General features: G+C 35.6%; 7 non-coding genes across 7 annotated transcripts; all 7 read right to left on the reverse strand.

Annotated features, from left to right (window-relative positions):
* Window positions 1-6,417: 6,417 nt before the first annotated feature.
* Window positions 6,418-6,490, reverse strand: TRNAF-GAA (transfer RNA phenylalanine (anticodon GAA)). Its single transcript has one exon. It is a non-coding gene; the product is annotated as a tRNA-Phe (tRNA).
* Window positions 6,491-7,434: 944 nt separating this feature from the next.
* TRNAF-GAA (transfer RNA phenylalanine (anticodon GAA)) lies at window positions 7,435-7,507 on the reverse strand. Its single transcript has one exon. It is a non-coding gene; the product is annotated as a tRNA-Phe (tRNA).
* Window positions 7,508-8,455: 948 nt separating this feature from the next.
* TRNAF-GAA (transfer RNA phenylalanine (anticodon GAA)) lies at window positions 8,456-8,528 on the reverse strand. The gene has a single exon. It is a non-coding gene; the product is annotated as a tRNA-Phe (tRNA).
* A 994-nt stretch (window positions 8,529-9,522) lies between these two features.
* Window positions 9,523-9,595, reverse strand: TRNAF-GAA (transfer RNA phenylalanine (anticodon GAA)). Its single transcript has one exon. It is a non-coding gene; the product is annotated as a tRNA-Phe (tRNA).
* Window positions 9,596-11,575: 1,980 nt separating this feature from the next.
* TRNAF-GAA (transfer RNA phenylalanine (anticodon GAA)) lies at window positions 11,576-11,648 on the reverse strand. The gene has a single exon. It is a non-coding gene; the product is annotated as a tRNA-Phe (tRNA).
* A 1,973-nt stretch (window positions 11,649-13,621) lies between these two features.
* TRNAF-GAA (transfer RNA phenylalanine (anticodon GAA)) lies at window positions 13,622-13,694 on the reverse strand. The gene has a single exon. It is a non-coding gene; the product is annotated as a tRNA-Phe (tRNA).
* Window positions 13,695-15,659: 1,965 nt separating this feature from the next.
* Window positions 15,660-15,732, reverse strand: TRNAF-GAA (transfer RNA phenylalanine (anticodon GAA)). Its single transcript has one exon. It is a non-coding gene; the product is annotated as a tRNA-Phe (tRNA).
* Between the last annotated feature and the right edge of the window lie 8,433 nt (window positions 15,733-24,165).

The following is a 24,165-nucleotide window of genomic DNA, read 5'->3' on the forward strand; positions in this document are numbered from 1 at the left end:
TCAGTCCTTAAGCCATACAAAACCATTTTAAGCCATGCGATGTCTCCAAATTACAGATCGAAGCTCCCAGGGCATGCCTTTCACGTAAAGTTGCAAACTTTACGTGCATGCATGGCTAAAAAGGTTCTTAATGCCAAAACTAAGATCTTAATGGGTTTAATGCACAAGGGGCGGGGGGGGGGGGGTCATTCACGACCAAGATAGGAACTTTATCCTAATCACCAAGTTGTTTATACAACTCGTCGAGTCTATGGAAATCCTCATCAGACTCGCTAAGGACCACAACTTTTAAAACGTCGATACACACACATTCCTAACTTGGGGAAAACTCATCCTAATCACCAAGTTGTTCATGAAACTCGTCGAGTCTATGGCAATCTTCATCGGACTCGCTGATTTGTTCATCCAACTGGTCAAGCCCACGGCTACCTTGATATGACTTGCCGAGTCACCCTTGCGACTCGCCGAGTTCCTTCAGTCCTTCAGCCATACAGAACCATTTTAAGCCATGCGATGGCTCCAAATTACAGATCCAAGCTCCCAGGGCATGCCTTTCACGTAAAGTTGCAAACTTTACGTGCATGCATGGCTAAAAAGGTTCTTAATGCCAAAACTAAGCTCTTAATGGGTTTAATGCATAGGGGGGGGGGGGGTGGGGGCTCATTCACGACCAAAACAGGAACTTTATCCTAATTACCAAGTTGTTCATGCAATTCGTCGAGTCTATGGCAATCTTCATCGGACTCGCTGAGGACCACAACTTTTAACACATCGATACACACACATTCCTAACTTGGGGAAAACTCATCCTAATCACCAAGTTTTTCATGCAACTCGTCGAGTCTATGGCAACCTTCATCGGACTCGCTGAGTTGTTCATCCAACTCGTCAAGCCGACTGCTACCTTCATAAGACTTGCCGAGTCGCCCTTGCGACTTTCCGAGTTCTTTTAGTCCTTAAGCCATACATAACCATTTTAAGCCATGTGATGGCTCCAAATTACAGATCCAAGCTCCCAGGGGATGCCTTTCACATAAAGTTGCAAACTTTACGTGCATGCACGGCTAAAAAGGTTCTCAATGCCAAAACTAAGCTCTTAATGGGTTTAATTCACAGGGGGGCTCATTCACCCAAGACAGGAACTTTATCCTAATCACCAAGTTGTTCATGCAACTCGTCGAGTCTATGGCAATCTTCACCGGACTCGCTGAGGACCACAACTTTTAACACGTCGATACACACACATTCCTAACTTGGGGAAAACTCATCCTAATCACCAAGTTGTTCATGCAACTCGTCGAGTCTATGGTAATCTTCATCGGACTCGCTGAGTTGTTCATCCAACTCGTCAAGCCCAGGACTACCTTCATATGACTTGCCGAGTCGCCCTTGCGACTCGCCGAGTTCTTTCAGTCCTTAAGCCATACAAAACCATTTTAAGCCATGCGATGGCTCCAAATTACGGATCCAAGCTCCCAGAGCATGCCTTTCACGTAAAGTTGCAAACTTTACGTGCATGCACGGCTAAAAAGGTTCTTAATGCCAAAACTAAGCTCTTAATGGGTTTAATGTACAAGCGGGGGGGGGGGGGGGGGTATGAATCTAGAACTCGGGAAAGGTCCAGATCTGAAGTTACAACTTCAGATCTAGCTCATGTCTTGCAATATCACCTTACTCAAACCATTAAACCCTAGATTTCCACCATATGAGATCTAGAAGGAAAAGAGATACAAATGTCAACTTGATACCTTCAATGGGTGCCAACTGAGGCAGATTTCGGATTTCCCCTTGTTCTCCAAGTTCTTCCTCCCACAATGGGTGCCAACAGGGTTACTGCCAGCTGCGGGTGCCAATGAGGGGGGAGATGTTGAGGATGATGTCGAGAGTTGCTCGATGACCAGAGAACCGATTATGAGGGAGCCGGTTAGGAGGGAGTTATTTGGAGGTGCTCCTATCCCTCAGGGTAGTACCTTCAAGGTGTTCATGGACTGCAAGCCACCAAGGTATCATCGAGGTGAGAATGCATTGGAGTGCTTACATTATATTATGAAGATGGATCAGACCTTCCGTTTGGGTGATTTTACCGAGTGCCAGTAGTTTAACTATGTCGTGAGGATGTTCGAGGGTGAGGCGTTAAAGTGGTGGGATGCAGTTGAAAAAAAGACATACTGAGGTTGCTCAAGATGTTATGACTTGGAGAATTCTCAGCAAGAAGGTGGAGGATTGGTTCTTTAGTGAAGGCAGCAAGAAAGAGATTGCACTTGATTTCTTAGCACTGAAGGAAGGGAGCATGTTAATAGCAAAATACAACATAACCTTTATTGAAAGGCATAATTTGCCACTTACTACTATTCTACTGAGGATAAGATGGTATGAAGCTATGATGATGGGCTACCATTTAAGTATCCGGTCATGATTAGATCTATTACTAATCTCATTGAAGTTATGGACGATACTCAAAAGATCGAGAAGGATATAGTAATATGTAATGGTACCGCAGGTTGAAGGGGTGAGAAGAGGCAACAAGAGGGTTTGTTTGAATCCTCTAAGAAGAAGAAGGGTCACCAGGAAAAAAATGGCTCGTTGAGCATCTATATGAGGTGTCACTCCTCACACAAAGGGTCGTGCAACAACAATACTATGAGTTGTGGGTGTTCTGGAAAGTTAGGCCACAAGTAATCGAAGTGTAAGAGTATTAAGCCACTCTACTTCAACTGCCTTCAGATAGGACACATGATAGGGAAATGTCCAGATTTGAAGGTTTGTCCAAATGGCAGTAGGAAGAAGACCGATGCACCAAAATTACAGGCTCGAGGATGTTAGATGACCGCCGAGGAGGCTAGACGCGACAATAAGGTTATTTTCAATTTTTTTTGTTAATTGCATGCCTTCTAGAGTATTATTTGGTATTGGTCCTAGTAGATCTTTTGTATCTCTTGTACTCGGTGCTTGATTTGTGTTCCGGCGAAGTTCTATAGGTTATGTGTTAGATATTCAGGTGACAATAGGGAATTCTGTTCCAATTTGGGATAAGTATGATGGGTGTTATATAGTGCTTTTTGGACACACTTTTATGTGATTTGGATTCTAATTGAGATGAAGTTATTTGACGTTATCATAGGTGAGGATCGGTTGTCTGCGAATTGATCTGGTATTCTCTATTTTGATAAGCGCATCTGCATTCCATTTTTCGGAGGGGAGCCTATCTATGTCCGTGGGGAGAATTCGTTAAGTTCTCTTCCTATTATATTAGTGATGAAGGAACTCAAGTGCCTAAAGAAGGGTTATGAGGTATTCTTGGAAAATGCGATAGAGGGTCCTAAGAAGACTATGAGTCTCTCTGATATGGAAGTGGTTAAGGAGTATAACGATGTTTTCCCGGATGAGTTGTTAGCTTTGCCACCACCACGCCAGGAGTTTCAGATAGATCTTATTTCGGGTGAGGCTCTAATAGTCAAAGCACCCTATCAGTTGTCTCCTTTAGAAATGAAGGAAATGATGTCTCATCTTTAGGAGATACTAGAACGGGGGTTTATTTGACCTAGTTCCTCGCCTTGGGGAGCATCAGTCCTCTTTGTGATGAAGAAGGATGGTACTATGAGGATGTGCATCGGTTATCGCCTTATCGAGAGTTGAACCTGGTTACTATGAAGGATAAGTACTCTTTCCCAAGGCTTGATGACCTATTTGATCAACTGCAAGGAACACGTCACTTTTAGAAGAATGATTAGCGATCAGTTTATCATCAGGTGCAGGTCAGCGAGTAGGATACATCCAAGACAACAGTCAGGACACATTATGGACATTATGAGTTCCAAGTGGTGCCCTTTGGTTTGACGAATGCTCAAACAGTTTTTATGGACCTGATGAATCAGGTATGCCATCTATCCATGGACAAGATTTTTATTTTTTTCATTGACAACATCTTAGTGTATTCTTGGAGTATCGAAGATCAACGAAGGCACTTGCGAGAGGTGTTAAAGACACCTCAAAGGGAGAAACTCTGATTTGTTTATAAAAAAATTAAAAAAAAGTTTGTTAATATCTAACTATTTTTTATACATTTTTATGATTTTTAGGGTTTTTTTGTTTTACTCTTCCCTATATATATATATATATATATATATATATATATATATATATATATATGTGTGTGTGTGTGTGGAAAAGTTCAATAGAGAATCATTATTAATTAAAAAACCAAGGAACTAATCCAAAACGTCCAAATTTGAAACGATCAACGACAAAGGGAATGTTTATAAACTTTTATAATGGACACACATGCACCAGATTATAACAAAACGACTTCCTTTTTTTAGTTTAATTTTTTTAGATTATGTTTTTTATCGGAAAAAAATATACAATTATTCGTGATTTTTCGTCCTCTTTCCATAGAGACTTATACTGATATATAAAAAATAAAGTTTTTTTTTTTCAAAAACCCAATTCATTTTCTTTGTTTGTTGAAAAGTTATTAATAAACATATCAAAATGCATATTTTCTAGTACTATAGATTCATATTGATGTTTAAAAAAATCAAAATTTCAGTTCAAATTCACATTGTGAACCCGCTCAGATTCACAGTGTGAATAATAGTAAGTTAGATTCACAACGTGAATAAATCTGTTTGTTGATTTTACAAAACAAATTTATGAGTAATGAAAACGTTAAAATATTATAAAAATACATGGAATATATTTCGATTCAAGTGTAAATTAACTAAGTTAATTTACGAATGATCAAAGAGTTGAAATAGTAAGTCAAATTCATATTGTCAATGTTACAAATTAAAATATTAACAGCTTAAATTCACAGTGTGAATCTGAACTGAGCAAATTTTTTCACATTATGAATGTTACAAATTGAATCATTTACAGTGTGAATCTAAATTGATCGAATTTTTTTTAATCGGTGTTGATGTTTATTAATAGATTACAAAAAATTAATATTTTTAGTATAATTAGTTTTTTGGATAAAAATAAATTAAATATTGAAAAAAATAACAAAATAAAGTTCACTTTTTTCGAAGAAAAAAAAGTTCGTTTTTTATATATCAACATAGATCTTTATGGAAAGAGGACAAAAAATCGTGAACAACGGTGTATTCGTTTTTATTCAATAAAAATGTGGCTTAAAAAATTTTTAATAAAAAAAAAAGATGGGTTTTTTGGTAAGCAGGTATATTTTTTTGGTATAATCTGGTATGTCTGCGTCCAATGTACAAGTATATATCTATTTAATTGGCCGTTGATCATTATGATTTTCGACGCTCACGATTGGTTTATTGGTTCCTTGTTAATTATGGTTCTCTATTGGTTCCTATATTATTCATATATAAATATGGTGGTTGGTGGCGGAGGTGGTGGTGGTAGTTGCAATGATGGTTGCGGTGGCAGGGATGGTAAACACGAGAATGTACTTACGTTTATATTAACATATGAATATCACATTCTTCCCGCCGGTACACGGGAACGTTTTGCGGCAAAATGAATTATGTAGTTCAGATTTTTTCCTGCGTTCTTAATTACATAATCATTCTGATTTGAACCAAAGTCTACATATATTCATTGAACATTTCAATGACCATGAACCCTTCAATTGTCATTGAATATCATATTAATTAAATACCGATGCCATCCAACTATGATCATGTTTAATCTATTTAAAGACAATTACTCATTTCACGTTATCCAAAAATTCAATTAAACTATACATCATTGTAGATGTTATAACAAGAAACGAATAAGAGGTGCAAGGTGTCAAGCATGAAGGTATACATGTACCTATGTACTAAGTACAAGTTTTTGATTCATGATGATGATAACTAGAGAATGTTCTAATAAATCAGGAGATACTATGAAACATTGAATAAGTATTAGAGGAGTTAAGGTGTAGAATAAAATGTTCAATGCCATGATGCAAGTATATAATATTGATGCTTAAATGGTAAATTTAAGATTTTTACTACATGAAAAAAGATACATTGCAAACGTGATTATTGAATACTCTACCCACCATATCCTTAAGAATAGGACTCACTTAAGACCTAGTAAACCAACCTCAAAGTTGACCACAAATTTCAACCTCAACAGCTAACATATGTTCCATCGATGACTTACCTAACTTGTAAAACCTATCTTTTCACTATAATTATATTATTTATCCCGACATCATGCTTTCAAACCTTGTAGTCCTTGTTTATATTTATGTCAGTTTCACTGTTACTTAGCCTAGCCCGCTTATAGTTTGTTTGTTTCTCATCGGAGATTTTGTTGTTATTTGAGTTGTTTAAAGTAAAAATATGAAGAAAACAATAAAAATAAATCATCTGTAATACATAGAACATCCGAGCAACACACAAAACTGAGCTTTTAATGAAGAAATAAGAGGAGGTCGTATTATTGATGAAATAAAAATGCGGTGCATGTGGATCGAACACGTAACCTTCAGATCTTCAGTCTGACGCTCTCCCAACTGAGCTATCCCCGCCTTTTTCTTTTTGATGCAAAATGAATTATATAGTTCAGTTTTTTTCCTGCGTTCTTAATTACATAATTGTTCTGATTTGAACCAAAGTCTACATATATTCATTGAAAATTTCAATGACCATGAACACTTCAATGGTCATTGAATTTCATATTAATTAAATGCCAACACCATCCAACTATGATCATGTTTAATCTATTTAAAGACAATTACTCATTTCACATTATCCAAAAATTCAATTAAACTATACATCATTGTAGATGTTATAACAAGAAACGAATAAGAGGTGCAAGGTGTCAAGCATGAAGGGATACGTGTACCTATGTACTAAGTACAAGTTTTTGATTCACGATGATGATAACTAGAGAATGTTCTAATAGATAAGGAGATACTTTGAAACATTGAAGAAGTATTAGAGGAGTTGAAATGTAGAATGAAATGTTCAATGCAATGATGCAATTATATAATATTGATGCTTAAATGGAAAATTTATGATTTTTACTACATGAAAAAAGATACATTGTATACGTGATTATGGAAAATTCTACCCACCATATCCTTACGAATAGGACTCACTTTAGAGCCGACAAACCAACTTGAAAGTTGACCACAAATTTCAACCTCAGTAGCTAACATATGTTCCATCGATGACTTACCTAACTTGTATAACCTATCTTTTCATTATAATTATATTATTTATCCCGACATCATGCTTTCAAAACCTGTAGTCCTTGTTTATATTTATATCAGTTTCACTGTTACTTAGCCTAACCCGCTTATAGTTTATTTGTTTCTCATCGGAGATTTTGTTATTATTTGAGTTGTTTAAAGAAAAATATGAAGAGAACAAAAAAATCATCCCTAATATATAGAACATCCGAGCAACACACAAAACTAAGCTTTTAATGTAGAAATACGACGAGGTTGTATTATTGAAGAAATAAAAATGCGGTGAACGTGGATCGAACACGTGACCTTCAGATCTTCAGTCTGACGCTCTCCCAACTGAGTTATCCCCGCTATTGTTCTTTTTAATGCAAAACAAATTATATAGTTTAGATTTTTTCTTTTGTTTTTAGTTACATAATTGTTCTGATTAGAATCAAAGTCTACATATGTTCATTGAACATTTCAATCACCATGAACACTTCAATGGTCATTGAATTTAATATTAATTAAATACCAACGCCAACCAACTATGATCATGTTTAATCAATTTAAGATAATTACTCATTTCACATTATCCAAAAATTGAATTAAACTATACATCATTGTAGATGTTATAACAAGAAATGAATAAAAGGTGCAACGTGTCAAGCATGAAGGTATACATGTACCTATGTTCTAAGTACAAGCTTTTGATTCATGATTATGATAACTAGAGAATGTTCTAACAGATAAGGAGATACTATGAAACATTGGAGAAGTATTAGAGGAGTTAAAGTGCAAAATGAAATGTTAAATATCATGATGCAAGTATATAATATTGATGCTTAAATGGAAAATTTATGATTTTTACTACATGAAAAAAGATACATTGCATACGTGATTATTGAAAACTCTACCCACCATATCCTTACAAATAGGACTCACTTAAGACCTGGTAAACAAACTTGAATGTTGACCACAAATTTCAACCTTAGCATCTAACATATGTTCCATCGATGACTTACCTAACATGTAAAACCTGTCTTTCCATTATAATTATATTATTTATCCCGACATCATGCTTTCAGAGCTTGTAGTCCTTGTTTATATTTTTCTCAGTTTCACTGTTACTCAGCCTAGCCCGCTTATAGTTTGTTTGTTTCTCGTAGGAAATTTTGTTGTTATTTAAGTTGTTTAAAGTAAAAATATGAAGATAACAAAAAATAAATCATCCCTAATATATAGAACATCCGAGCAACACACAAAACTAAGCTTTTAATGAAGAAATACGAGGAGGTTGTATTATTGAAGAAATAAAAATGCGGTGAACATGGATCGAACACGTGACCTTCAGATCTTCAGTCTGACGCTCTCCCAACTGAGCTATCCCCGCTCTTGTTCTTTTTGATACAAAATGAATTATATAGTTCAGATTTTTTTCTCCTGCGTTCTTAATTACATAATTGTTCTGATTTGAACAAAAGTCTACATATATTCATTGAAAATTTCAATGACCATGAACACTTCAATGGTCATTGAATTTCATATTAATTAAATGCCAACACCATCCAACTATGATCATATATTAATTAAATGCCAACACCATCCAACTATGATCATGTATAATCTATTTAAAGACAATTACTCATTTCACATTATCCAAAAATTCAATTAAACATTACATCATTGTAGATGTTATAACAAGAAACGAATAAGAGGTGCAAGGTGTCAAGCTTGAAGGTATACGTGTACCTATGTACTAAGTACAAGTTTTTTATTCATGATGATGATAACTAGATAATGTTCTAATAGATAAGGAGATACTATGAAACATTGAAGAAGTATTAGAGGATTTAAAGTGCAGAATAAAATGTTCCATGCCATGATGCAAGTATATAATATTGATGCTTAAATGGAAAATTTAAGATTTTTACTACATGAAAAAAGATACATTGCATACGTGATTATTGAAAACTCTATCCACCATATCCTTACAAATAGGACTCACTTAAGACCTGGTAAACCAACTAGAAAGTTGACCATAAATTTCAACCTCAGCAGCTAACATATGTTCCATCGATGACTTACCTATATTGTAAAACCTGTCTTTTCATTATAATTATATTATTTATCCCGACATCATGCTTTAAAAGCTTGTAGTCCTTGTTTATCTTTATGTTAGTTTCACTATTACTTAGCCTAGCCCGCTTACAGTTTGTTTGTTTCTCATCGGAGATTTTGTTGTTATTTGAGTTGTTTAAAGTAAAAATATGAAGAAAACATAAAAAAAATAAATCATCCCAAATATATAGAACATCCGAGCAACGCACAAAACTGAGCTTTTAATGAAGAAATACGAGGAGGTTGTATTATAGAAGAAATAAAAATGCGGTGAACGTGGATCGAACACGTGACCTTCAGATCTTCAGTCTGACGCTCTCCCAACTGAGCTATCCCCGCTATTGTTCTTTTTGATGCAAAATGAATTATATAGTTCAGATTTTTTTTCCTGTGTTCTTAATTACATAATTGTTCTGGTTTGAACCAAAGTCTACATATATACATTGAACATTTCAATGGCCATGAATACTTCAATGGTCATTGAATTTTATATTAATTAAATAACGACGCCATCCAACTATGATCATGTTTAATCTATTTAAAGACAATTACTCATTTAACGTTATCCAAAAATTCAAATAAACTATACATCATTGTAGATGTTATAACAAGAAACGAATAAGAGGTGCAAGGTGTCAAGCATGAAGGTATACGTGTACCTATGTACTAAGTACAAGTTTTTGATTCATGATGAGGACAACTAGAGAATGTTCTAATAGATAAGGAGATACTATGAAACATTGAAGAAGTATTATAGGAGTTAAAGTGCAGAATGAAATGTTCCATGCCATGATGCAAGTATATAATATTGATGCTTAAATGGAAAATTTATGAATTTTCCTACATGAAAAAAGATACATTGCATACGTGATTATTGAAAACTCTACCGACCATATCCTTACGAATAGGACTCACTTAAGACCTGGTAAACCAACTTGAAAGTTGACCACAAATTTCAACCTCAGCAGCTAACATGTGTTCCATCGATGACTTACCTAACTTGTAAAACCTGTGTTTTAATTATAATTATATTATTTATCCCGACATCATGCTTTCAAAGCTTGTAGTCCTTGTTTATATTTATATCAGTTTTACGATTACTTAGCCTAGCCCGCTTGTAGTTTGTTTGTTTCTCATCGGAGATTTTGTTGTTATTTGAGTTGTTTAAAGTAAAAATATGAAGAAAACATAAAAAAATAAATCATCCCTAATATATAGAACATCCGAGCAACACACAAAACTGAGCTTTTAATGAAGAAATACGAGGAGGTTGTATTATTGAAGAAATAAAAATGCGGTGAACTTGGATCGAACACGTAACCTTCAGATCTTCAGTCTGACGCTCTCCCAATGGAGCTATCCCCGCTATTGTTCTTTTTGATGCAAAATGAATTATATAGTTCAGATTTTTTTCCTGTGTTTTTAATTACATAATTGTTCTGGTTTGAACCAAAGTCTACATATATACATTGAACATTTCAATGGCCATGAATACTTCAATGGTCGTTGAATTTTATATTAAATAAATAACGACGCCATCCAACTATGATCATGTTTAATGTATTTAAAGAGAATTACTCATTTCACATTATCCAAAAATTCAAATAAACTATACATCATTGTAGATGTTATAACAAGAAACGAATAAGAGGTGCATGGTGTCAAGCATGAAGGTATACGTGTACCTATGTACTAAGTACAAGTTTTTGATTCATGATGATGACAACTAGAGAATGTTCTAGTAGATAAGGAGATACTATGAAACATTGAAGAAGTATTATAGGAGTTAAAGTGCAGAATGAAATGTTCCATGCCATGATGCAAGTATATAATATTGATGCTTAAATGGAAAATTTATGAATTTTCCTACATGAAAAAAGATAAATTGCATATGTGATTATTGAAAACTCTACCGACCATATCCTTACGAATAGGACTCACTTAAGACCTTGTAAACCAACTTGAAAGTTGACCACAAATTTCAACCTCAGCAGCTAACTTGTGTTCCATCGATGACTTACCTAACTTGTAAAACCTGTGTTTTCATTATAATTGTATTATTTATCCCGACATCATGCTTTCAAAGCTTGTAGTCCTTGTTTATATTCATGTAAGTTTTACTATTACTTAGCCTAGCCCGCTTATAGTTTCTTTGTTTCTCATCGGAGATTTTGTTGTTAATTGAGTTGTTTAAAGTAAAAATATGAAGAAAACATAAAAAAATAAATCATCCCTAATATATAGAACATCCGAGCAACACGTAAAACTGAGCTTTTAATGAAGAAATACGAGGAGGTTGTATTATTGAACAAATAAAAATGCGGTGAACGTGGATCGAACACGTGACCTTCGGATCTTCAGTCTGACACTCTCCCAACTGAGCTATCCCCGCTATTGTTCTTTTTGATGCAAAATGAATTATATAGTTTAGATTTTTTTTCCTGTGTTCTTAATTACATAATTGCTCTGGTTGGAACCAATGTCTACATATATACATTGAACATTTCTGTGACCAAGAATACGTCAATGGTCATTGAATTTTATATTAATTAAATAACGACGCCATCCAACTATGATCATGTTTAATCTATTTAAAAACAATTACTCATTTCACGTTATCCAAGAGTTCAAATAAACTATACATCATTGTAGATGTTATAAAAAGAAACGAATAAGAGGTGCAAGGTGTCAAGCATGAAGGTATACGTGTACCTATGTACTAAGTACAAGTTTTTGATTCATGATGATGACAACTAGAGAATGTTCTAATAGATAAGGAGATACTATGAAACATTAAAGAAGTATTATAGGAGTTAAAGTGTAGAATGAAATGTTCCATGCCATGATGCAAGTATATAATATTGATGCTTAAATGGAAAATTTATGAATTTTCCTACGTGAAAAAAGATACATTGCATACGTGATTATTGAAAACTCTACCGACCATATCTTTACGAATAGGACTCACTTAAGACATGGTAAACCAACTTGAAAGTTGACCATAAATTTCCACCTCAGCAACTATCATATGTTTCATCGATGACTTACCTAACTTCGAAAACCTGTGTTTTCATTATAATTATATTATTTATCCCGACATCATGCTTTCAAATCTTGTAGTCCTTGTTTATATTTATGTCAGTTTCACTATTACTTAGCCTAGCCCGCTTGTAGTTTGTTTGTTTCTCATCGGAGATTTTGTTGTTATTTGAGTTGTTTAAAGTAAAAATATGAAGAAAAGAAAATAAATCATCCCTAATATATAGAACATCCGAGCAAAACACAAAACTGAGCTTTTAATGAAGTAATACGAGGAGGTCGTATTACTGAAGAAATAAAAATGTGGTGAACGTGGATCGAACATGTGAACTTCAGATCTTCAGTCTGACGCCCTCCCAACTGAGCTATCCCCGCTATTGTTCTTTTTTATGCAAAATGAATTATATAGTTCAGATTTTTTTCCTGCGTTTTTAATTACATAATAGTTCTGATTTGAACCAAAGTCTAGATATATTCATTGAACATTTCAATGACCATGAACATTTCAATGGTCATTGAATAACATATTAATTAAATACCGACACCATCCAACTGTGATCATGTTTAATCTATTTAAAGACAATTACTCATTTCACGTTATCCATAAATTCAATTAAACTATTCATCATTGTAGATGTTATAACAAGAAACGAATAAGAGGTGCAAGGTGTCAAGCATGAAGGTATACATGTACCTATGTACTAAGTACAAGTTTTTGATTCATGATGATGACAAATAGAGAATGTTCTAATAGGTAAGGAGATACTATGAAACATTGAAGAAGTATTATAGGAGTTAAAGTGTTGAATGAAATGTTCCATGCCATGATGCAAGTATATAATATTGATGCTTAAATGGAAAATTTAAGACTTTTCCTAAATGAAAAAAGATACATTGCATACGTGATTATTGAAAACGCTACCCACCATATACTTACGAATAGAACTCACTTAAGACCTGCTAAACCAACTTGAAAGTTGACCACAAATTTCCACCTCAACAGCTAACATATGTTTCATCGATAACTTACCTAACTTGTAAAACCTGTGTTTTCATTATAATTATATTATTTATCCCGACATCATAATTTCAAATCTTGTAGTCCTTGTTTATATTTATGTCAGTTTCACTGTTACTTAGCCTAGCCCGCTTATAGTTTGTTTGTTTGTCATCAGAGATTTTGTTGTTATTTGAGTTGTTTAAAGTGAAAATATGAAGAAAACAAAAAAATAAATCATCCCTAATATATAGAACATCCGAGCGACACACAAAACTCAGCTTTTAATGAAGAAATATGAGGAGGTCGTATTACTGAAGAAATAAAAATGTGGTGAACGTGGATCGAACATGTGAACTTCAGATCTTCAGTCTGACGCTCTCCCAACTGAGCTATCCCCGCTATTGTTCTTTTTGATGCAAAATGAATTATATAGTTTAGATTTTTTTCCTGCGTTCTTAATTACATAATTGTTCTGATTTGAACCAAAGTCTACATATATTCATTGAACATTTCAATGACCATGAACACTTCAATGGTCATTGAATTTCATATTAATTAAATACCGATGCCATCCAACTATGATCATGTTTAATGTATTTAAAGACAATCACTCATTTCACGTTATCCAAAAATTCTATTAAACTATAAATCATTGTAGATGTTATAGCAAGAAACGGATAAGAGGTGCAAGGTGTCAAGCGTGAAGGTATATGTGTACCTATGTACTAAGTCCAAGTTTTTGATTCATGATGATGACAACTAGAGAATGTTCTATTAGATAAGGAGATACTATGAAACATTGAAGAAGTATTATAGGAGTTAAAGTGCAGAATGAAATGTTCCATGCCATGATGCAAGTATATAATATTGATGCTTAAATGGAAAATTTAAGACTTTTCCTACATGAAAAAAGATGAATTGCATACGTGATTATTGAAAACTTCTACCCACCATATCCTTACGAATAGGACTCACGTAAGACTTGGTAAACCAACTTGAAAGTTGACCACAAATTTCAACCTCAGCAGTTAACATATGTTCCATCGATGACTTACCAAACTTGTAAAACCTGTGTTTTCATTATAATTATATTATTTATCCCGACATCATGCTTTCAAAGCTTGTAGTTCTTGTTTATATTTATGTCAGTTTCACTGTTACTTAGCCTAGGCCGCTTATAGTTTGTTTGTTTCTCATTGGAGATTTAGTTGTTTAAAGTAAAAATATGAAGAAAACAAAAAAAATAAATCATCCCTAATATATAGAACATCCGAGCAACACACAAAATTAAGCTTTTAATGAAGAAATACGAGGAGGTCGTATTACTGAAGAAATAAAAATGCGGTGAACGTGGATCGAACGCGTGACCTTCAGATCTTCAGTCTTACGCTCTCACAACTGAGCTATCCCCGCAATTGTTCTTTTTGATGCAAAATGTATTATGTAGTTCAGATTTTTCCTGCGTTCTTAATTACATAATCGTTCTGATTTTAACCAAAGTCTACACATATTCATTTAACATTTCAATGACCATGAACACTTGATTTGTCATTGAATATCATATTAATTAAATACCGATGCCATCCAACTATGATCATGTTTAATCTATTTAAAGACAATTACTCATTTCACGTTATCCAAAAATTCAATTAAACTGTACATCATTGTAGATGTTATAACAAGAAACGAATAAGAGGTGCAAGGTGTCAAGAATTAAGGTATACGTGTACCTATGTACTGAGTACAAGTTTTTGATTCATGATGATGATAACTAGAGAATGTTCTAATAAATAAGGAGATACTATGAAACATTGAAGAAGTATTAGAGGAGTTAAAGTGCAGAATGAAATGTTCAATGCCATGATGCAAGTATATAATATTGTTGCTTAAATTGAAATTTAAAAAAAAATTACTACATGAAACAAGATACATTGCATACGTGATTATTGAAAACGTTACCCGCCATATCCTTACAAATAGGACTGACTTAAGACCTGGTAAACCAACTTGAAAGTTGACCACAAATTTCAACCTCAACAGCTAACATATGTTCCATCGATGACTTAGCTAACTTGTAAAACCTATTTTTTCATTATAATTATATTATTTATCCCGACATCATGCTTTCAAAGCTTGTAGTCCTTGTTTATATTTATGTCAGTTTTACTATTACTTAGCCTAGCCCGCTTATAGTTTGTTTGTTTCTCATCGGAGATTTTGTTGTTATTTGAGTTGTTTAAAGTAAAAATATGAAGAAAACATAAAAAATAAATCATCCCTAATATATAGAATATCTGAGCAACACACAAAACTAAGCTTTTAATGAAGAAATATGAGGAGGTCGTATTACTGAAGAAATAAAAATGCGGTGAACGTGGATCGAACATTTGACCTTCAGATCTTCAGTCTGACGCTCTCCCAACTGAGCTATCCTCGCTATTGTTCTTTTTGATGCAAAATGAATTATATAGTTCATATTTTTTCCTGCGTTCTTAATTACATAATTTTTCTGATTTGAACCAAAGTCTACATATATTCATTGAACATTTTGATGGGTTTCAGCCATATGAACATCCCTATGTGCACATACGAAACTGTAATGCTTGGATCTAGGTTTCTTTAACTGAACATGCATGAATCCAAGGCTTCTAATCTTTATTCTATCATAATAACATTGAGAAATCAGAGTTATAAGTTTACCTTGAATCACTTGCTTGATCTTCTTGTCCTTGGAGCTTTAGAGTCACAATTGTCACTCCTCTAATGGTTTACAAACACCAACTAGCAAGAGGATGATTTGAGAGAGTAGGGAGGGAACTAGAAATCGGCCAGGGTTCTTCTAAGAGTAAGAGTCACGATTTCATTAACCATATGGGTCTATTTATACTTGTAAGGCTCCTAGGGTTTCACCTTTAAACCCTAATTGGATAACTTAGGCCCTAAGAAATCCTAATCCCCTTCATGATAAGCCCTGGACGGATTTTAGGTCTATCCTAAGCCCCTAAATTGTCCACCCGTTATCCATAAGGGATTACAGCCTAAAGTACAACTATCATACACTTGGCAGTTTATGCCCTTCTATTTAATTAATCTCTTTAAGTCACCAAATTAATTCCTAATTAATTTATGACTTATATTAATCAAATAACAATATTATTATTCCTTATAATATTTCAACTCTCATTGTAAATCATCCTATCAAGTTGCTATGGTGAAGGCAACCCAAAAGGACCATGGCCAATCGGGTCAAGTACTTACCAAATATAGTTGCAGCCTTAGACACTATTCCAACAGTCTCCCATTTGGATAAGTCTAGTAACTATATATACCGATTAGCAGTTGTGGCTCTCAAAGACGCTGTCAAACTCTGATCTAATCATTCTTTTGTCCTTTAGATACGGGATCGTACAGTCCTCTGTTTAGATACCATGCAGACATTCATATGGAACCAATTGTCTAGCATTTGGTTTCTCGATCTCGGATTTATTCGACATAGAACTTAATCGAACACATCGATTTAGTTCTGACCCGGCCCGGCACATAAGTCAAATCAAATCATCGAGCGGCCGAGATATCGCTTTTACCTTCTTAGGATAAAAGTAACAGATAAACTTCGACTTATATGCATTAACTTATTCATTAACCAACTATACACAACAATGCGTTTTATAGCATCAAGTTACTGATGCGGTTTCGCATTATCAATGTACAACCAATTAACAAATAACAAACCATATATCTAGGTTTTAAGACCATATGATATTATCTTCTTCCGATCACCCTTTTATCATATTCCATAAGGTGATTCCAACAAGTGCGGGCTTGTTCCAATGCACAAAACTAGTTCATAAGCACTCATGAACGTTGCAACAAACTTTTGCTATGTCTAATACCATTTTGACAATATACACACCAATTCATGACAATCTTCATTCATACCTACTTCCAACATATGAACAATTGTGGACAATTTGAATAATCCGATTATTCTTAATAAACTCAATTATTCTGGAAGTCAAAACATGCAAAATGAAACAATAGTTAAACAATTAACATGAGACAGTAACATTACTCATAAATAATACTCTTTTATTTAATCATCAAATGTTAATTACATTTATCTATCACGCGTTTCTAACACTATCTAATCTATACTAATATCATCCTTCAGCCCAGTGCTCCTAGCATGCTGCAAGTGCTTAACCCTGCTCAGTCCCTTCGTAAGCGGATCTGCTGGGTTATCTTATGATGATATCCTCTTCACCAAGAGTTGTCCTTCTTCTACACGATGTCTTATAAAATCATATTTTCTGTCGATATGTCGAGATCTACCATGATCCCTTGGTTCCTTGGTCAAGGCAACCGCTCCTTCATTATCACAGAAAATCACCATGAGCTCCTTTATGGTAGGTACAACTCCAAGATCACCAATGAAGTTCTTTAACCATATTGCCTCATTCGACGCTTCGCTTGCTACGATGTACTCTGATTCGCACGTTGAATCAGCTACGGTTTCTTGTTTGGAACTTTTCCAAGTTACTGCTCCTCCATTCAGGGTAAAGACCCAGCCCGACTACGAACGGTAGTTGTCCCTATCGGTCTGAAAACTGGCGTCACTATACCATCGCACCTTCAAGTCGTCACTCCCTCCGAGGACTAAAAACCATTCCTTGGTCCTCCGAAGGTATTTAAGGATATTCTTCACCGCAATCCAATGGGCTCTGCCAGGGTTCCCTTGATATCTACTAACCATGCTTAGAGCAAAGGCTACATCAGGGCGAGTACAGGTCATAGCATACATTATTGAGCCAACTGCGGAAGCGTATGGTACTCGGCTCATTTCTGCTATTTCGGCTTCGGTACTCGGACTTTGAGTCTTACTCAACTTGGCATTATATTGTATCGGTAATTCTCCCTTCTTCGAGTTTTCCATACTAAAACGTTTTAGTACTTTATCTAAGTAAGTGTTCTGACTAAGTCCTAGTAGTCTCTTACTTCGTTCTCTCACTATCCTTATTCCCAAAATATAGGAAGCCTCTCCGAGGTCCTTCATAGCAAAGCACTTCCCGAGCCTGGACTTAATCTCCTGCAGTGTCGGGATGTCGTTTCCTAAGAGCAATATGTCATCGACATACAAAACGAGAAAGCTAACTATGCTCCCACTGGCTTTGACATATACACATGATTCATCTTCACTTCGTACAAATCCAAACTCTTTGACTTTCTCATCGAAGCAAAGATTCCATCTACGAGATGCTTGCTTAAGTCCATAAATGGACTTCTCAAGCTTACACACTCTATTTGGATGCTTCGGATCAACAAAACCCTCTGGCTGAGCCATGTAAACATCCTCAGCCAACTTCCCGTTAATGAAAGCGGTTTTGACATCGATTTGCCAAATCTCATAATCATGAAATGCGGCAATCGCTAGCATCACTCTAATAGATTTTATCTTCGTAACTGGTGAGAAGGTCTCATCATATTCAACTCCTGGAGTTTGAGTAAAACCCTTTGCAACCAATCGCACCTTATATGTGTGTACGTTTCCATCCACGTCGGTCTTCTTCTTGAAGATCCACTTGCACCCAACGGTGTTACGTCCGGGCACATAATCAACCAAATTCCAAACTTGGTTGTCATACATGGACTGGATCTCACTGTCCATTGCCTCTTTCCATTTTGCAGACTCCGGGCCTGCCATGGCTTCCTTATAGCTATTAGGTTCATCTAGATTTATTAGTGTACCATCACTAATATACGTGTCCCCTTCGGTAGTAATATGAAAACCATAAAACTGGGGTTAAACTCTAACTCTTTCGGAACATCTAAGAGGTAAGGACTCGTCAATTGGTTCAACCGAAGGTTCCTCCTCGGGTTGAGGGCCAGCGGTAGAGGTTCCTTCATCTATCGACTCTTGAATCTCTTCAAGCTCGATTTGCCTCTCAGTGTCTCCTTGGCTTATGAGTTCTCGCTCTCAGAAAACTCCTCTCCTTGCAACAAAGACAACATTGTCCTTCAGTCTATAGAAGAGATATCCAAAGGATTTATGTGGGTAGCCGATGAAAATACATCGCTCACTACGAGGTTCGAGCTTGTCGTGAGTATCTCGTCTTACAAAGCCTCGCAACCCCAAACCTTGATATGTGCTAACGAGGGAGCTTTCCCTGTCCACATCTCGTGAGGTGTTTTGGCAGCCTTCTTAGTAGGGACTCGGTTAAGGATATGGGCGGCAGTCTCTAAGGCATACCCCCAGAATGAGAGAGATAGTGAAGCACGACTCATCATAGAGCGGACCATATCTAACAAGGTTCGATTACGCCTTTCTGTCACACCATTCAATTGCGGTGTCCTAGGTGGCGTCAATTGTGAAACTACTCCACACTCCTTGAGATAGTCGTGGAATTCAAGACTTAGGTACTCTCCTCCTCGATCGGATCGAAGCATCTTGATTTTCCTGTCCAATTGATTCTCCACTTCATTCTTGAATTCTTTGAACTTTTCAAACGTTTCTGACTTTTGCTTGATTAAGTAGATATACCCATATCTACTATAGTCATCGGTAAAAGTCACATAGAAGCGGTTCCCATCCTTTATGGTTGATCTAAACATTCCACATACATCGGTATGTATTAGGTCCAATAAACCCTCACCCCTTTCATATATACAAATGAAGGGTGACTTGGTCATCTTTCCAAGTAAAAACGATTCGCACGTGTCATCTTCCCTAAGGTCGAATGACTCCAACACTCCATCCTTTTGGAGTTGGGCTATGCGCTTCTTGTTGACATGTCCAAGATGACAATGCCACAAGGATGCTCTATCCATACTATTGGAAGAATCCATGCATAAAACATCATTTTCTAGGTTATCTACAATCATAACAGTTTCATAAATTCCATTACATGGTATTGCTTCAAAATATAAGCCATCATTTAGATAAGCACAAATAGAACCATTCTCATTATTAAAAGAAAATCTAAATCCTTGTCTAAACAAACCATGAAATGAAATGATGTTTCTTGCCATTTCTGGCGAATAGCAAAAATTGTTCAAATCTAAACATAAACCATTCCTAAGCACTAGAAAATACACTCCAATCTTGGTCACAGGTGACGATCTTCTGTTCCCCATGATTAGATATATTCTTCCATGCTCCATATCCCTATTTCTTCTTAGTCCCTGCAATTCAGAACAAATGTGGTAACCACACCCGGTATCGAGGACCCAAGAAATAGCATGAGATGAATCATTAGATTTAATTGTATATATACCTGTGAAAGACGGCTTGATCTTTCCTTCCTTGATAGCTTGCAGGTACTCTGGGCAGCTTCTCTTCCAATGCCTTGTTTTATGGCAATGGTGGCACTCTACCTCCTTTGGGTTAGAGTTAGGCTTAGCTGGATCAACTTTGGTCCCACTAGAGGAGGAACCATCTCGGGACGTTCCCTTGCGGTGGCTCTTAGACGGAGCCTTCCTCTTCTTGCCTCTTCCTTGCCCAATGGCCAAAACAGGAGCAGCGGGTGGATTGGGAGTGGGTGCAACGGACTTGTCCTTGAGATTGCTCTGAGCAACCCTAAGGAGACCTTGGAGCTTACTTAGGGTGACCTCTTCTTTGTTCATGTGGTAGGTCATCCTAAATTGGTTGTAACACGGAGGCAAGGAGTGAAGCACCATGTCGATCGCTAAGTCTTCCCCAAAGTCAACATTCAATTTGCGAAGACAATCGACATACCTTTGCATCTTTTGCAGGTGCACGGTTGGAGATTCATCATGACCCATTTTAGCGGAGATCATGTTAGTGAAGATCTCGTAACGTTCTTGCCTTGCGTTTTGATGGTATCTCTCCAACAAGTCTTGGTGCATTTCGTACGGATACATGTCCTCGTAGGACTTTTGGAATTCGGAGTTCATAGTGGCTATCATGATGCAATGAACCTTCGTTGCATCACGCTCATGAGTTTCAAAAGCGGTGATTTCAGCCGGAGTAGCGATTTTAGGATTGATCTTCTCGAGCTTCTCATCGAGGACATACTCCTTGTCCTCATAGCGAGCAATAGTGCGAATGTATCTTATCCATTCGCTAAAGTTCGTCCCATCGAAAGTCACCTTTTGGCAAAGGCTCATCAATGTGAACGAGCTTGCAACAGCGTTGTTCGCGTTCGACATCTATAAATAGAAAGGACAATGATAGATTAGCATTTGGATCCGTAATTATCACCCAATAAGACAATTAGGGCTAGGATCCAACAACAATATTTACATATTAGAAAAGGGATGCCATAATCTAACATGCAAACAATTTGAAGGAAAGTGAATGACGATTCACTAATTCTCCACCATGAAAACATAACTTTAAGTTCTAAATGTATTGAGAATTCCTAGGTTTAGATGAGATTCATTGAAACTTTTCAATGGCATGTTTAAATCTCAATATGCCCCTCTCGTTTGTGACTGGGATACCAAGGATCACAAAGTGGGTGTGAATTACCATGCAAATTCAAATGGTGCCTTCACTGTAACAATCAACTATTCGATGTGCCGGTAAACCACACACGCTCCATCGAACTATGATAAACAATGAATCACCCTTTTCCACCTTTACTTAGAACCAATTAGTGTGCCGGTAAACCACACACGCTCCACTAACTTCTTAGCAAGGGTGCAAAGTGTAATTTCATGGGATTGCATCAATTCACTTTTCCTAAAGTAACTGGGATTGGGAATTTTTGAATAACATGTAGTTACTTTGTATTTCATATTATACTTTTAATGAGGAGATGAAGTTGCCCTATCCTACCCGTTCGGCTAACGACCCTCCACCGATCAAGCAAGCGGTGGGTGTGAGTGTACACCCATTAAGCGCCATTTCATAGGCAGCAACCTTATACCCACCATATAGACCGGCTTCCTGAATGAGGCCTACTAACGGTAAGACTATCTTTTTAATTATACATACACACACACACACACACATATATATATATATATATATATATATATATATATATTAATCTTGTAATATTATATTAGTATAGGGTTGAATTTTAAACTTGTAAAATTCTAGGGTTTGAAATTTAAATTGTCTAAATTAAACTTTTAATCACAAAACATAAATTTCAAACTTGAGGGCAGGTTTTAAACTTTTCAAAACATAGGGGATCAAATAACAAATAATCTAAATCAACATTTAATCACATAATTATCCATATTTGATTTATTTAATTATTTCTTGCAAAACAATTCACTAATTTAATTAAAATAATTAATCAATTATCACATAAGGAAACTAATATTTAATTAATTGATATATATCTTCAATTAGGTCAAGGATATACTCAAATATCTCTTAAAATCGGATTTATATTGACCTAATATGATTAAGGTAAGTATCTAAAGGATAAACAGCAAGAAATCCCGAAATTAGCTCTTTCTGACGCTCAAACTCATCAAGTACCACAATGGACTCGCCGAGTTCATCAGGCAGGAACACAAAATTCGAATTTTGTAAGCATCAAACAAGCAACCAATGCATCAATTCAATAGAAATCAATCTAGGCTCTGATACCACTGATGGGTTTCAACCATATGAACATCCGTATGTGCACATACGAAACCCTAATGCTTAGATCAAGGTTTCTCTAATTGAACATGCATGAATCCAAGGCGTCTAATGGTTACTCTATCATAATAACATTGAGAAATCAGAGTTATAAGTTTACCTTGAATCACTTGCTTGATCTTCTTGTCCTTGGATCTTTAGAGTCACAATTGTCACTCCTCTAATGCTTTACAAACACCAACTAGCAAGAGGATGCTTTGAGAGAGAGGGGAGGGAACTAGAAATCGACCAGGGTTCTTCTAAGAGTAAGAGTCACGATTTCATTAACCATGTGGGTCTATTTATACTTGTAAGGCTCCTAGGGTTTCACCTTTAAACCCTAATTGGATAACTTAGGCCCTAAGAAATCCTAATCCGCTTCATGATAAGCCCTGAATGGATTTTAGGCCTATCCTAAGCCCGTAAAATTGTCTACCCCTTATCCATAAGGGATTACTGCCTAAAGTACAACTATCATACACTTGACAGTTTATGCCCTTCTATTTGATTATTCTCTTTAAGTCACCAAATTAATTCCAAATTAATTTATGACTTATATTAATCAAATAACAATATTATTATTCCTTATCATATTTCAACACTCATTGTAAACCATCCTATCAAGTAGCTATGGTGAAGGCAACCCAAAAGGACCATGCTCAATCGGGTCAAGTACTTACCAAATATAGTTGCAGCCTTAGACACTATTCCAACACATCTCAATGACCATGAACACTTCAATGGTCATTGAATTTCATATTAATTAAATACCGACGCAATCCAACAATGATCATGTTTAATCTATTTAAAGACAATTACTCATTTCACGTTATCTAAAAATTCTATTAAACTATACATCATTGTAGATGTTATAACAAGAAACGAATAAGAGGTGCAAGGTGTCAAGCATGAAGGTATACGTGTACCTATGTACTAAGTACAAGTTTTTTATTCATGATGATGATAACTAGATAATGTTCTAATAGATAAGGAGATACTATGAAACATTGAAGAAGTATTAGAGGATTTAAAGTGCAGAATAAAATGTTCCATGCCATGATGCAAGTATATAATATTGATGCTTAAATGGAAAATTTAATATTTTTACTACATGAAAAAAGATACATTGCATACGTGATTATTGAAAACTCTTCCCACCACATCCTTACGAATAGGACTCATTTAAGACACGGTAAACCATCTTGAAAGCTGACCACAAATTTCAACCTCAGCAGCTAACATATGTTCCATCGATGACTTACCTAACTTGTA

The sequence above is a fragment of the Lactuca saligna genome, chromosome 5, assembly GCF_052625555.1.
Source record: "Lactuca saligna cultivar CGN05327 chromosome 5, ASM5262555v1, whole genome shotgun sequence".
Lineage (NCBI taxonomy): Eukaryota > Viridiplantae > Streptophyta > Magnoliopsida > Asterales > Asteraceae > Lactuca > Lactuca saligna.